Source organism: Buceros rhinoceros, unplaced genomic scaffold (assembly GCF_000710305.1).
Source record: "Buceros rhinoceros silvestris isolate BGI_N320 unplaced genomic scaffold, ASM71030v1 scaffold13916, whole genome shotgun sequence".
Taxonomy (NCBI): Eukaryota; Metazoa; Chordata; class Aves; order Bucerotiformes; family Bucerotidae; genus Buceros; species Buceros rhinoceros.
The window spans coordinates 23,605-36,783 of NW_010415873.1; the positions used below are offsets into that span (position 1 = coordinate 23,605).

At 46.2% G+C, this 13,179-nt stretch overlaps 2 non-coding genes across 2 annotated transcripts; one reads left to right on the plus strand and one right to left on the minus strand.

The window, feature by feature from the left end:
• The first annotated feature begins 394 nt into the window (after positions 1-394).
• TRNAF-GAA lies at positions 395-467 on the plus strand. The gene has a single exon. It is a non-coding gene; the product is annotated as a tRNA-Phe (tRNA).
• Positions 468-12,425: 11,958 nt separating this feature from the next.
• Positions 12,426-12,498, minus strand: TRNAF-GAA. Its single transcript has one exon. It is a non-coding gene; the product is annotated as a tRNA-Phe (tRNA).
• Between the last annotated feature and the right edge of the window lie 681 nt (positions 12,499-13,179).

The following is a 13,179-nucleotide window of genomic DNA, read 5'->3' on the forward strand; positions in this document are numbered from 1 at the left end:
ACTTAGGGAAGCAAGAAGAAGAAAATCACACAAGAATCTTTCTGCTGTACTCTTCCTGCTCCTGGCAATCTGTAGATCAAAGACTTCTCAAACTGGGGAATAATAAAGGGTTTAGGACAACCTATGAGTAACACTTCCTGCATTGTTTCTGAAACCCTGTGTAGTTCAGCTATGTACAACATCCCATGGAAAACCCGGAGAAGAGAAGGGTCGGAGCCAGCTCATGTGTGTGCAAATATCTGAAGGGAGGATGTAAAGAAGATGGAGTCAGGCTTTTCTCAGAAGTGCTCAGTGACAGGACAAGACTGAAGTATCCACCGAGCCAGTGTGATCAGTAAGGTCTGAAAGATAGTTATATTCCAACAGGTTGTGTGAAAATGAGCACCACAACACAGCTGAAGTAGCTCAGCTGGGAGAGTGTTAGACTGAAGATCTAAAGGTCCCTGGTTCAATCCCGGGCTTCAGCAGTGGTTTTCTCTAGTTTTGTGCTCAGTGCTGGGCTTTCCAGTACAAGGCAGACATGGAGCTACTGAAGAGAGTCCAGCAAAGGGCCAGGAAGATGGTGAAGGGGATCTGGAACGTCTCTTCTATGAGGAGAGGATGAGAGAGTGGTTCAGCCTGGAGTAAAAAAGTGTCAAGGGTATTCAATGTATATGAATATGTGAAGGGAGGGTGTGAAGAGGATAGAGCCAGGCTCTTTTCAGTGGTCCTCAGTGACAAGATATGAGGCAATGGGCACAAAATCCACACCTCTGAACATCAGGAAATACATTTTACTGTGCAAGTGGCTGAGCACCGGCACAGTTTGCCCAGAGAGGTGAAAACTTCATCCTTGTGTATGTTCAAATGTTGTCTGGACACCAGCGCTGGGCAACTGGCTGTAGGTGGCCCTGCTTGAGCAGGGGGTTGGAACAAGTGACCTCCAGAGGTCCCTTCCAACCTCCACCATTCTGAGTTTATGAAACAGGGACATAATTTTATAATTGAAGGGCTTCAGCAAAAATAATGATATAAAGGTGGGGGTTTTTTTGTTCCTTCAACTGCCTGTTTCTAATCCTATGTCATGGCCTGCCCTGTAAAGAGGTAGTAATGTTGACCCACTGGTGTATGAGCCTGTACAGGAAATGAAAACTGTGATTTCGGAAAAGAAAAAATACCCTATTGAAAAGAGTTAACCAGAATCAACTCCTTTCCCCAGAATTGGTCTTTTTCCAGGCTGAAGAGTTCCAGCGTGTCCACCAGTTGCTTATAGGGAAACACCTCCAGGTATCAGATAAAGCTTTCTACCCTTTTCTGAACCTTTTCGACTCTTACACTGACCTTTACAAAATGATAGCATTCAATGTGTGGGCCCCTCAAAGAGTGCTACAAGTGAGTAACCGTATTTTGTGTTTTGTTCTCTGTCCCTCCCTGACTAATTCTTGATATGTGGAGTCCTTCGGGCAAACAGCAGAGAAAAAAAAAAAAAGCAGTGAGCCTTTGACTATTGATTTCTCAAAGATCAACCCCAATACTCATCCAGAATCTCCTCCATAATACAGCAGAGACCTTTTCTTTCTTCCTTTCATTCTGGTGGTGCTCTTTAATCTCTGGATGTAGCCCTATCAGATCCTGCAGCACTTCCAGGAGATGACTCCCCTGACCAGAATGTAAATAAGGACTTGGACTTGTAAGTCAGTGACATCATGACGTGCTTAAGCCTTGAAGAGATACCATGGGTCTTGCTGGGCAAATGCCTCTATCAACAGCCCCCATCCACTAGCAGGAAGGGCCAGAACATGCATTACCCTCCTGCATAGCTCAGAAAATACAACAGCCACTCTCCCATGACTGCCTTTTGCAGATGTGACATGCTCAGGTAGGATCCTCTGGCTCAAGGATGCACCAAGTAAAAAATACCTTCCCTTTGACCTTTCACTCCTACTGTTTATGGCTGCAGCAGAGTAGAGAACAAGCTTCTTGGTCGCCAAACTGGATGAGGGTAGGTCAGAGCTCCCTGCATAGTCCATGTGCAGGATTAAGTTATATCAAATTTGGTATGTATTTGGAGCCTCATTTTGTATGAAAACAGACCTCGTGTAGTTGTGTATGTGCATACCAGGCACTGCTCCCAGATTTAAGAACTGCTTACACACCATGGCTCTGCTGAACTGCTCTGACCTCATCTACCACACTGCAACAATGCAGCCTGGGGCCCTAAGGACAGAGGCAAATCAGATACATGACACACAGGGCATGAGTCAGAGAGCAGTGGGATGACACAGGCTTAATGTTCAGGCAGTCCGGCTAAGGAGTATTTTGACCTGGTGCTAGACTCCTTGTTTAACAAGCGTGCTGGAGATCTAAACAAGGCCAGTGCTTGTGCTTGAGCCCTGCTCAGTGCCTGCCCACACCGCTTAAATATGCCAACTCCTGCCCTGCCAGGAAATGTCCAGACACAGCTCAAGGGGCAGAAACCATTCCCAAAAGGTGGTTTGGACATAATGGATATATTTCTTCAGAGGCAGCAGAGGGAAAGGGTTTTAGCACCATGACGGATGTGCCCTACCAGATGGCCTTAGTTCCATCGAGCAGGACAGACCAGTTGTACTTGTATTTGGCATGATAACTCTCCCAGCAGAGGACTTGGTGTTTCCCATCACCTGTCTCCTTGGTGGGCCACCAGCACCCTTATCTCAGGCAATCTCGAAGGGCCTGCAATGATGAAAATAAGCATTTGGAGTAGAGATTTATTATGGGTTGCTGAACAGATAAACCACAACCAGCTGAGGAAATCCAGTCAAATGATGAGAGAGATTTTTAGGGGTGGGAGAGATTTGGAGGGTGGGGGGGCTATCATGTGTGTTTGCCCTGGACTTACGCTTCAGTGGGTTCGGGATTGGAGGATGTGCAGTCTGAGCTGGCACCATCGTTCTCTTGGAGGTGCCGGTGACAGCTCACCGCTAACACTGCTGCAGTCTGGCACAAGGAGGTAGCTGCAATCAAATTCCTTCGGAGCCTGATTACAGCTGTGGCAAGGCAAAGGAAAGGTTCCCACTGACGGTGACCATCATTTACAGTCAGGATATTTACTCATATTTACACTGCAGGATATAAAGAAATCCCCGGAGACCATAATGCAGTGCTGCCAGAAGTGATGAGAGCAGCTTATTTTGCTCCTTATCCCAACAACCTGGTCTCCTCCTGGCTGAAACCACTTTGACGCAAGCCTTAGCACCAAAAGTGGCCAACTTGCCCTGTGTTTGGCTCTAAGAAGGGTTAAAAGCAGCTGGTGCTCAGTGGTGTTTTCTTGCTGGGAGGTGGTGAGGGAAGGTGCAGGATGAATAATGGTGGTGGGTGGCAGGCAGCTCGGGGGCGGCTGCCCTGCCAGCACCTTCATCCAGCCCACACACACTCAGCTCCCTCCTCTCACCGCCGTTCAGGTCCCTTTGGCACCGGGGCCCCCACATTGATCAATCACAGCATGCTGAGTCCTGATAACCATTTTTCCTAAGCCCCTGCTCCAGCCCACAGCTCTTCCCCACAAACACTCACAGCTCTGCTGGTACCCTTCAGCTCTGACTTTCTGCTTTTTCTAGTGATTTCTGCCTCTTTCTCTTAATGCCTTCAGTCCCCATTTGCTGCTGTTGCCCTTCTCCCCGATCCCCATGACACCTCTCTCCACCTTTCCACCAAGCACGCGGATTGGTCTGCACGCATCCTCCTTGATCAGACAGCACCGGAGCTGTATCTCACTACCTCACTGCTGCTGAGATGCAGGAACCTGCGCTGAGAGATCAGCCAGTGAAGTATATGGGAAATACTCATCAGGACCTTAAAACCCTTTCTTCCAGAAAAAAACAAAAAACAAAAAAAACAAAAAACAAACCACCAGAGACAAAACAACCAAAAAAAGAGATGAACAGGAAAAAAGCCCTGCAAGGTGTGTGGTCACTGTTAGCACCTGACTGGGGCTGTTAATAAGCCTGGGAGAGTTCCCCCTGAAACTATAGAATGCAGAACACAGCAGAGGTTCCTGCATATGCAGGTTGTGTTTTATGGGGTCAGACAGAAGACCCCTGACTCCTGTTTTGCAGTTGCTGTGAATCACTGCCGCAGTGTTATTATTGCTGCTCTGATGAACAGATCATGGGGTGAGACGTGCATGTTCCCAGCATCGCTCGCTCTCTTTCACTGATCGTTTTGGTGGCAGTTTGCATTCACAGGGAGAGCTTCAGCTATTACTTTATTTTTCATAGAATCATAGAAAGGTTTGTGTTGGAAGAGATCTTAAAGATCACTAGTTCCAACCCCCCACCATGGGCAGGGGCACCTTCTACTAGAGCAGGTTGCACAAACCTAGTCTAGTATTAAAACTAATTGGGCTTTGTCCCTTGCTCTGCCAATGGCTGGCTTGAGAAGGCACCTCTTCTATTCATGCCCCGGTTTCACCCATCAGAAAATGGGGCCAAGTACTTCAGAGTCACTTTGAAAAGTGCTCTGAGAGCTGACATGGAGAGCTAGCCGTGATGTTGATTGAGGCAGGCAGCATACACAGCCAATAAAGACATTGCCAGCCCTAAAGATTAATTTTCTAAATTACGTGGCAGCTACAAGTTGGGGAAAATAAAGGATTATTATCTGCATGTCATGGGAGCAATAATCCTGCGATTACTACTCCAGGCATAAAGACATTAAGGCTTGGTTTGTGCTGCAGTGCAGAGCTCTTGGAGGTGCAGCAGCACTGTGCTGTGAACAGACAGCTTGTGTGCAGTCATAAAGGTAACACAAGATTTTGTGAACCTGTAGGGAGTTCAGACCGTGATGAAGACTACCCATGCTCACATTAAGAGATTCATCCTATGATCCTTGCATCAGTAGGACCACAGGAGCTGCTGTCCAGACCTTCTGACAGCAGGTTAGGTTTGTGCATTTTCAGCCCTGCCCTTTCTCAGCCCATCTGAACTTCTGATGTTGGTCTCTAATATCTCAGCAGCTGAAATCTGAATCATGATGTAAGGCACTGACTCTCCCCCTTGACTTCAGAGAGTAACTTAGGGTAACCAAGGTCTTTATTGCATTAAATACTTAAAGCTGAAGTGAAGTTCAGCCCCAAAGAGCCTCAGGCAGCAGCCTATAACCTAGGAGTCAACCCTTGGCCATCTGTAGGGGAATCCAGCTGTTCCTGAGAGCCCAACTAACAGTTAGCTTTTCCAAAAACTGAGCTTAGAGCCGTAAATCCCACCCTGCTTCCTTGTGCAGTGAGAGCTGCTCCGATTTTGGAAGGCACAGCGTCCTAGTTTACCTGGTGAACATGATGTTGCAAACGACTTGCACAGTGTTGTAAGTCATGAAGGCAGATATGAGGACCAGGGCACTTGTTCCATTCAGGTCATCCAACAAACCCTTGGAAAATTCTGAGTTAGGATTTCTTCTCACTGTCTAAACAGTGTCCTAAAACAGGGGTTGTTTTTGTATAATGCCCCAAAACCCCACAAAACCAATGAAAAACCAACCAAAGAAACAAAAAACCCCAAACCACCCTAAAAGCTGAAAAAGACAAAAATTCCTCTTCCAGATACAGCAGCTGTCCAGGACCTGCTTTTAACACCAAACTCTAAAACTGGAAAATAACAAAATACTTTTTGGATCCTCAGCTCAGTTCCTCAGAGGTACTAAACTAAATAGACAGTCAAAATACCCTTGAAGGCTCTTGGATATAGTATCTATGGCTGGTTAATTAATTGCAACTGAGATCATTATTTGGGCTGTTAAGCATTCGGGCTGTTACCTTTTGGGGCAATGGGCTTTCCTTTATTTTTGGTTCGATTAGTGAAGCCTAATTTTATTCGTGACTTCAGGGTGCAAGTGGAGGAAAAGGAAAGAACATGAAGCACTGCTCATTACGAGCGGAAGTAGGCTATTTAAATATGCAAATTGTGTTCCAAAAAGCCCAGACAAAGAGGACTGTGGAGCTCCTGCTGTTGCTTGTGAGATACGGAGATTTTAATTACCCTGACCAGGGTGGGATTCAGTCTGGAGCAAGAGTGAATACTCTTCTGTCAGCCCTTGGGAGCACCCAGGGGGTGACAGATTGGGGAGGGTTTAGGAGTCCATGCAGAAGGGTGGGTGGACTTCAGTTTGGTTCCCAACAAGCATCTGCAGTGCAGAAAATATCCTCGGCAAAGCTCTGCAAATTCAGGGACATGGTTAATGCAAAAAGTATGAGAATCCAGGAGTGATTTTAACTGCTAGGTAGTTTGTAAGGCTTTAAACTACACTTAGATCATCTTTTTAAGCTTCTTGACTTGTGCCACATGGGTTGGAAATGTCTCTTGCTTCAGGCTGCGGAAATTTAGCTATGTCTTATAATCCCTCATTATAAGCACTTGGAAATGTCTGGAAGAAAGCCTGCCCTGCTGCATTTCTTCATGGAAGGAAAAAAAAAAAATGCAGATCTGGGAACACTCCAAGTCCCAGGAGAGCAGCAAAGAATAAAATTAAAAATGAACGGACAGTAGAAACAAATACTTCCTAACTAACAAGTTAGTTAGGCCATGGTCAGAAGATGCTGGACAGGTCTCTCATCCCCCAGGAATCTTGGTGGAGTCTCTTTCATGCTCCCATTTCTTTCACCCTGACAAGGGGAAACTCCTCGAGTCATTTTTTGAGTCAGTGTTTCTGCCTCCGATATTTTCATGCCAGCCTGGTTATGTGGGTGATTCTCTGCTCTAGTTTTCAAGCAGAAGTTGTCACAAATTAATGGAGGAGGCTTTGGCACCTCCACAGGAGCAGCGAGAGAGAGGGAGAGAGAGAGAGAAGTATATGGAGGAGGAGGAGAAATGAAATGGGCTACTGAAAACCATAAAATTAGCATAGAGAACGGCGGCAGCTTTTCTTTACTCGGTCTGAGTGAAAGGCAGTACAGTTGCTTGCTGATTTTAAAGCCACCCCATTAAAGATCTTGATGGGTGGCCACAGATGTGCCTGTTGCTTGAGGGAAGCCAGTTTTGCAGCTACAGTGCCAACCTGAAAGCTTGGAAAAGCAGAGCTCAGACTTCAGCTTGGCTACAGATTTGCCATGCAAGCTCTCAAATGGTGGAGGCAATAATGGTAGAAGAAAAAAGCCTATGTCAATAAAGCCAGGACTGGAAGGCAAAGCCGCTGAGGATGCTTTTGGTTTCTTCCTTACCTGGGGATTTTTAGGCCATAAGGTCATCCCCTCTAGCTTTAAACATTTAACTGAAGTCTCCAAGTTAAGAGCTCCTTGGGGTTTTTTTTCTCTTCCAGTCTCTTAATATACACACTAGAGATTGAAGTCAGCTCCTTTGCAATTTCAGCGCTTCTGGGGGAAGACCCGTTAGCTCAGGGTTTCAGTCAGCTTTCCCCACTAAATAGATTGGTACCTCTCAGCTGCCTGAAACTCCTGGAGCAAATGTGAGACACCTGCACACAATCTTGGCCCCGTCATGTGCTCAGGGAACACAAGGTGAACAAGATGGTCTGTAAGGTTCTTTCCAACCCAAACCGTTTTACAGTTCCATGAAAAGACCTTGGGTCATTACAGACTGCATGTCATGTGTCTTGAGTGCTTGGCTTGTCAGCTTTGCATAACTGCGCCTGCACAACCCTTGGGGAAGGCACTTGGCATCTAGGAAATATAAATCCTGAGTGTCTGATAGCTCTCTGGAACTGAAAGTACTCCAGAAGGTGAGATTTTAAACCCAGGCTTTCAGCTGTCTCGATCCTGGCCAGCACCATCCATAGAGCCTGCAACACGGCAGAGACCATTTGCTTCTAGCTCAGGATCAAGTCATTACCAATTTCATGGACAGCCTGTGGTCACCCACCAAGAAAAGAGAGTTTCCTTTTTCTGAAGTCTTCTCAGTTGTGGCTGTCTAAGAAGTGGAAATATAGAAAATCTTTTTCTTGCCAGCCCTTTAAAGGTTCCTGCGTTGGTGCGCGACAGGGGAAACACAGTGACACAGCACGGCAAGACTGCTGGAGACTGGAGCTGCACACTAGGACCTTCCCAAAGATGCCTTTCCAGAGGAGCAGGACCTGGCACCAACAGACCATACCTCTAGAAACATGATTTACCAGCTTTTGCACATGCTGATGAGGAATCCAAGCCACACAGGTGGGAATCAGGTGCCAGGGAGCCTCAGCTGTGAGTGGTGGTGTGGGAAGCGAGTCATGACTTCCCCAGTGGGCCCACGTTGTCCAGGAGACTGAACATAAACAAGGCACAAAAAATGAGACAGGATATGTCAGGAGAAGGAGGCAAAACACCACAGTCCTCTCAACACCTGCAAATCTGCCTGTAGCCACCTGCAGCATTAACCCTCTGGCAGTGCTGAGGGGGGTCTGTCCTGTTCCAGGGCTGGCAGCTGTTTAGGTAAGTAGTTAAAGGACGGTCTCACACTCTGTAACCAACCAAATCAAGTCTGCAAAGAGGTAGAGAGATTTCCTGAGGAATATGCAATAGATTCATTAATCTAAACGAGCTGAACTTTCTGGATGATCTGTTCCCCTCTGCACCACATCAGTAAAGATGGTAAAACAACTCTTCAAACCTCCCTTGCCCCCTTCTCCTCCCATCTTGCAACTCCCAGATCAGGTTCAATCCAGAAAGCCCCTCTCAAAATGCCGCGGTATTTCACAGGATCCCCCCTCCTCCTGTCGCCACCCCCAGGGAGAGCTGGCGTTCCCCTCCAGGTGAACTTCTGCCTCGCTGCTGCTCAGCCTGGCTCGCTCTCGCAGGTGGGTGGACGCAGCCTGGAGCCAGGCGGCCAGCCGAGCTGCGGGGGCGGGAGGCACAGACAGCCAGCAAGGCAGCGCTCTGGAAATGTGTTACTAGTTATTCTTATTCCCTGCTCGAGGGTTTCTGCTGTCACTCCTGGGAGCCACGGCTCCCTTCCCTGTCCACGTCCCCTATGGCAGCCACCTTTGCCAGCCCATTTTATTGTTATGGGGCACAGGAGAAGAACAGTTGGGAAAGGGTAGAGGTCAGTTGAAGAAAAGCTGAAAAATGAGATTATTGATCTCTTTTCCCTCTTTGCCATGTCTTTTCGTGAAACTTACTGCTTTTAATGAAACTTTCCACAGGCCAGTCTGAGAGCAGGCCAGCTGCACACACACACAACCTGACCAGTGACCACACATATAACTGGGATTTGAGTGTGTCTCTGTGTGAATACAGGAAGGGAAGAAAGAGGGTTTTAAATCAATTCCACTTGTTGGGGATTTGTTTGGGGTTATGTCTATTTTGTTGCTGCTTCCAGGTTATGGCCTCATCTCTTTCCAAAATGAGAAAGGGCAGCAGAACCAAAATTATCAAGAAAGAGTTTTAACTGTTTGGTACAAAATCCTCATGTACAGATGCATCAGGGTTATTGAACTTGGTAGCACCAAGGCAACTGGCAGCTGAGGATGTCTCTAGTTTTGGCATCTGGGATAACTAAAGGAAAGGTTGTTTCATAGCTCCCTATATCAGAGGTTATCCCAAACCGCGCTTTGCTGATTGACTGGTTTGATGGGTCTATCGCCATCCACTCTACTCCTGTGGAGTCAAAGTTGTCTCTTACCAACTGGGAAGCCGAAATGGATGGAGAATAAGATCACAAAAAAGAGCTCGTCCCTAGCGAATAACATGACTGAATGCTGTTTCTCACTTTGCCTTTCCTAGAAATAAGCAGCTGGATGCAAAGAGCAAGGTCAGAGCTATCTCATTCTCTGTTCCACTTCCTCATGGGATCTGACTCCCTCCTGACAGCTGGTTTTAGCCAGAATTATACTATTATGTAGGGATGAAGACCCACACTTCCATCCCATGTCGCTGTCTACCATGGTCATGAGCTGATACCTGCAAGAGTCAAGCATGACAACCTCTTCTAAGACTAAAAATTTATAGACAATAACATTCCATGCTGGTCCTACCTTCCCACATCCTCTGCACTTGCTATTGTTCTCCAGATCTTTCATCTTTGCCAAGAAGGGTTGATGACATGGCAGTTTTCACGTGACATTAATTCGTTTATGGAAGCTGGTATTGTTGGATGCTTTAAGGCAAGCAAAGGGTGTCCAAGGAGAAGTTTGGGCTACAATGTCAAAAGAGGAATCCAACAGCTCCAAAAGGAGGCTAAAACTTAGGTGTTTCCACGGGGTTTTGTGTCTTATACAAGTTCTCATATTTTCTTAAAAAAAATTAATTTTAAAAAAGGGGGAAGGAGAATGGAGAATCCACTTTGTCATATCTAATGAAACCTGAGTATCCTCAATGTGACCAGCCACTGTGGCCACAGAGATGGTTTGGCAGCAAAATTAAAATTAGGGATGGAGAGGTTGTTCCCAGCTGCCACAGGGGGTAAAACTCCTTTCCTAGAAGACCCGCTACAAGACTTTCCCAGCAGCTGTTGCCCTTCTTGAAGGACAGAAAAGAGTTTGCAGAGAGCTGCTCTATTCCAACTGATAGAAGCCTTTGAATTTAGAGCTTGCACCCATCCGTAAGTAGTTTAAAACCATTCCTTATAATGTTGCCTTCTGGCTCAACCACACGTTCTTCATCTTGGTGTTTATCTCCTCCAGCTACACACAGACAACACTCAATCTCTACCAACCTTTGCATTGATAAGAAAAGTATTCCAAGTTTCTCTCATCTCCAGTTGTGTGATAGATTCTTCCTTTCTAGATGAATCCCAAAGTCCTTCCTGGCTGTTTAAAATGGTCTGTATCAATGGTGACACAGATTTCTGTAGTCTCAAATCATCCGCAGTCTTTCCTAAGCTGTTTCCTCATTATTTACCTCATCTTTCTCCTGAGACAAGCTGTCCTGGGCTTTCTTATTCCTCCCCCCTCCCATTTCCGATTAAGTTTGAGGTAAATTCACCTGAAAGTAATAGGAGTTCCTAGGAACAGTCTCCTGAGTACAGCTTGGTGACGCGGATGCCAGCCTTGTGAAGGCTGTGTTTTCCTGGATAACATGACTGTTTGTAGTTCTTGCGAATAAAAGGAATTAGAGAAAAAGAGGACTTGAGAGGTGTGTGAGTAATACAGCATCATCCGTGGGGACACGTGCTGGGATAACACATGAAAACAAGCTGAGAACACAGAGTACTTTCACCTGCAAGTTAACTCTCACCACACGTGGGGAAGGGTAGGAAAGGCAGGTGTCACTGTTACAGCTAGGGAAACTGAGGCATAGGGATGCAGTTTGCACAGATCACTCAGCTGGTTTGATGGAGAGCATAAGCTAAGGCTGTTTACTCTTTGTTGTGGGTTGCAGCTGTCTGAATTATGCAATAAAGCTTAATTTAATTGCATAATAAGAAGACCATGAACTCTATTGATCACCTGGTTAAAGGACCCAGAGCAATTGCGTGTTTCACTGCATTTAGACCTGTCTATGATGTCCCCATCTTGGCTCTTCCTCACCTCGCTGCTCCTGCCCTCATTAACATCCAACACCCAGCCAAGTCTCTTCCCTTTCTCATAGATAAATATGACCTAGTATTCGTTTTGGCTCTTTGGTGCGACTGTGGGGCCTCTCTCAAGGACCATCTGATCAACGATGAACATCAAGAGCATCCTGCTACCCCAGGCCACTGCCACAGCAAAGTGATCTCCATCTGCACACCGCTAGCATCCATTCCTCCTGCTGACTTTCCCACCTCCAAAGAAAGCTGCAGCTCAGCAAGGGGAACAAACATACCATAGAAGGGAAGCGATCTCTGCCAAGCACTGCAGAAATGGGACACAGATGGTGTCTTAAATGAGAACGGAAGTTTATTTGGGGGCTCTGAGCGTGACGTAGTGTTCTGGATCTTGCAACAGATGACAGACACTAGGATTTCGGAGCAGGTGATGTGATAATTTTGAACCAGTCTTTGTCCATAGAGGTATTAGCTTTTCTGGAAAAGAAGACAGTTGAGCTCAATAAACACTTCTATAAGGGTAGGAATGTAAAAACCTGCTTTTATTTATACGTTGTTGTGTTTCTTCCGACATCCTAATCTTAATCACAGCTGTTTATTGGCTGGTTGGTCAGCCTGGATGGTTGTGTTGATTGGCCAGGTGGACACTAATGAAAATACATAAGGATGACATTAGCTTTGTTCTTCCCTTCTCCAGGTAAAAACTTTTGTCTTTGTCCTCTACACGTGGAATGCTTGGAAGAGACCCCTGCAGGTCATCTGCCCCAGCTTTAGCAGGGACATCTAGAGACAGTTGCCCAAGATCACAACGGTGGCTTTTGAATATTTCTGTGACTAGACACTCCACAATCTTTCAGGGCAACCCGTCCCAGGTCTCTCATCCTCTCCTCATAGAAGAGATGTTCCAGATCCCCTTCACCATCTTCCTGGCCCTTTGCTGGACTCTCTTCAGTAGCTCCATGTCTGCCTTGTACTGGAAAGCCCAGCACTGAGCACAAAACTAGAGAAAACCACTGCTGAAGCCCGGGATTGAACCAGGGACCTTTAGATCTTCAGTCTAACGCTCTCCCAGCTGAGCTACTTCAGCTGTGTTGTGGTGCTCATTTTCACACAACCTGTTGGAACATAATTGTCTTTCAGCCTTTTCAGACAAGCTTATCTAGCATCAGCTCATGAGTCAAAGAAGTTGCTTCAGGAAACAGGATGCAGACAGACTGGGCTCAAAAGCAACAGCCAAGGAACCAACAGAGCATCTTTGTCTACGCATGTGGCCTCCGTATATGTTTATGACTTTAATAATGATACAACTCTGGAGGATGTATAGAAGTGGAGCAGGGAAACAAAATAAGTGTTTCTGAAGGGCAGGGTAGTTACATGGAGATTAGGGAAGGGCTCTGCTGCTCACACGTCATTGCAAAGAAAACGAGGAGATGGAGATAGGTCTCTGCAGATACAAAACTACTAATGAGGAAGCCGAATGTGAAGTAATGAGGGTGATGGAGGGTGAAGAGAAAGACAAATTGGTTGTATGGAGGCCTCAAGAGATGACTGTGATTGAGAAGAAAGTAAAAGTGACAATGAAACATAGACTGTTCTCTCTGTGCTTCCAGTGTTGAAGACGTTGTCTTGTCTCATTCCTCAGATCCTCTTTCTTTTTAGTGTTATTTTGACTTGGATACCAGTTGTGTTGACTAATGCTGTTCTTTTCTACAGGATTAGACTAATCTGGGATGCCACAACTATTCCTGGATCCATGGCACGTTATGCT